General features: G+C 55.6%; 1 non-coding gene across 1 annotated transcript in view; it reads left to right on the forward strand.

The window, feature by feature from the left end:
• The first annotated feature begins 2,053 nt into the window (after nt 1-2,053).
• LOC126149688 (small subunit ribosomal RNA) overlaps nt 2,054-2,500 on the forward strand; it is a 1,909-nt gene continuing 1,462 nt past the window's right edge. The window contains exon 1 of the ribosomal RNA XR_007531045.1: nt 2,054-2,500. This exon is cut by the window's right edge and continues 1,462 nt beyond it. This is a non-coding gene — a ribosomal RNA (small subunit ribosomal RNA).

The following is a 2,500-nucleotide window of genomic DNA, read 5'->3' on the forward strand; positions in this document are numbered from 1 at the left end:
TGCACCGCAATGTAACTCAATTTGCACCGCAATGTAACTCAATTTGCACCGCAAAGTAACTCAATTTGCACCGCAATGTAACTCAATTTGCACCGCAATGTAACTCAATTTGCACCGCAATGTAACTCAATTTGCACCGCAATGTAATGCAATTTGCACCGCAATGTAATGCAATTTGCACCGCAATGTAATGCAATTTGTACCGCAATCTACCCCCACATTGTGCCTTAACCTAACCCACATTGTGCCTTAACCTAACCCACATTGTGCCTTAACCTAACCCACGTTGTGCCTTAACCTAACCCACGTTGTGCCTTAACCTAACCCACGTTGTGCCTTAACCTAACCCAAGTTGTGCCTTAACCTAACCCAAGTTGTGCCTTAACCTAACCCAAGTTGTGCCTTAACCTAACCCAAGTTGTGCCTTAACCTAACCCAAGTTGTGCCTTAACCTAACCCAAGTTGTGCCTTAACCTAACCCAAGTTGTGCCTTAACCTAACCCAAGTTGTGCCTTAACCTAACCCAAGTTGTGCCTTAACCTAACCCAAGTTGTGCCTTAACCTAACCCAAGTTGTGCCTTAACCTAACCCAAGTTGTGCCTTAACCTAACCCAAGTTGTGCCTTAACCTAACCCAAGTTGTGCCTTACCCTGCTCTGTAATTGGCATATGACACGTTACATTAATGTATTGTCCAACCGCAACCCGCTCAGAATGTTGTGTACACAGCTACGTGTCATCTCCCCATAACAGCTGCATTGCAGTGTGGTACGCCATAGAGACGTGTGGGAGTAATGGACGCAGTGGATGGCGATCAGCATGAGCCGTCTGTTCATGTAGTGGCGCGTGTATGCAGACGTAGTAGTCTCTTCTCACACAATGTGATAGCACGGTGCCCCGCGTTCCACATCTGCGACATGCTACAGAGGCCGGTTGACAGTTGGTCGCGCAATGGACATCGCATACGTACGGGGGCACCTTCCACGTGCCCTCTAGTCGGGCACATTTTGTTGCGTGGATGTGAGCGGATGTAGTGTGTCTTGACACCTGACAGGCAGGCATGCAATAATAGTTGACTTTGCAAACGGGGATGGACGTGTACGTTTACTGGTGACGTTACGCAAATGAACAACTGGTAACCCGTTGTGGTGCGGTTGTCCTTGCTGGAGGTACATCTGTGAGGGCAACGATCGGTACAGCTACGAAGCGGTCCCCACCATACCAACGAACGTGAATGTGAATCTGGGTGTGAAGCGATACGCGGCTGTGGGTGGGTGGGACTGTCCCCGGCCGGTGAGGGGGGGCCGCCCGGCGTGCTGGCCGCGCGGTGCGTGGGCGCACGCGCTACAGCCGGCTGGTGGGGGCGCCCAGTGGCAGGCGCGCCGGCCGACGGACGCGGCAGGCGGCGCAGCTGCGCGCCGGGGCACCCTGCGCGCGGCGCCGTGCAGCCAAAGTGGGTCCTCGCCGGCCCGGTGCGAAGCGCGGTGGACATCTGCAGTGTGCTGGTCCGATTGAGGACTGTGTGCGTTGAGGATGCGCCGCCGCCCGGCACTCGGCGCCGCGACGCCGTCTGCTGCTCGGTCGCCCCAGCGGTTCTCGCTGGTGGTTTGTATCGCAGTTGTGCAGACGTGTTGGCACGTGCGCTGTGCTGGGAGAGTTCGCTTCGGCACCCACGTGGGGCCTTTGCCCTTCTGTGGCGCTGGCGTTGGAGCTGCCGGTCACCGTAGGTGGCGCGTGTTGTCTCCCGCCGGCAATGCCACGACAGCACGCTCCCGGGCCTCTGTCGGCAGCGGCAAGCTCAGTTGGGAGCACGGGTGGTCGCACCTAAAGCGTCTACTCGCCTAACTCCGGGCGATTGCGCCTCTCTCGAACCCGACCAAGTACTTAGGACGGCGCTGCGCGCCGCCGGGACCTGAGAGGGTTTCGAGGTGTATTGTGCAGGGGAGCTCAGCCTCCTCCTGTTTGCAGAATAATTGAGCGGACGCTTGCGTGTTCGCGCGGGCCCCTGGGACACACTCCCGGGCGGCCGGCTGCTCAGCTCTAGTTGACGCAGCTCCCTGGTTGATCCTGCCAGTAGTCATATGCTTGTCTCAAAGATTAAGCCATGCATGTCTCAGTACAAGCCGCATTAAGGTGAAACCGCGAATGGCTCATTAAATCAGTTATGGTTCCTTAGATCGTACCCACGTTACTTGGATAACTGTGGTAATTCTAGAGCTAATACATGCAAACAGAGTCCCGACCAGAGATGGAAGGGACGCTTTTATTAGATCAAAACCAATCGGTCGGCTCGTCCGGTCCGTTTGCCTTGGTGACTCTGAATAACTTTGGGCTGATCGCACGGTCCTCGTACCGGCGACGCATCTTTCAAATGTCTGCCTTATCAACTGTCGATGGTAGGTTCTGCGCCTACCATGGTTGTAACGGGTAACGGGGAATCAGGGTTCGATTCCGGAGAGGGAGCCTGAGAAACGGCTACCACATCCAAGGAAGGCAGCAGG

The sequence above is a fragment of the Schistocerca cancellata genome, unplaced genomic scaffold (genome assembly GCF_023864275.1).
Source record: "Schistocerca cancellata isolate TAMUIC-IGC-003103 unplaced genomic scaffold, iqSchCanc2.1 HiC_scaffold_945, whole genome shotgun sequence".
Lineage (NCBI taxonomy): Eukaryota > Metazoa > Arthropoda > Insecta > Orthoptera > Acrididae > Schistocerca > Schistocerca cancellata.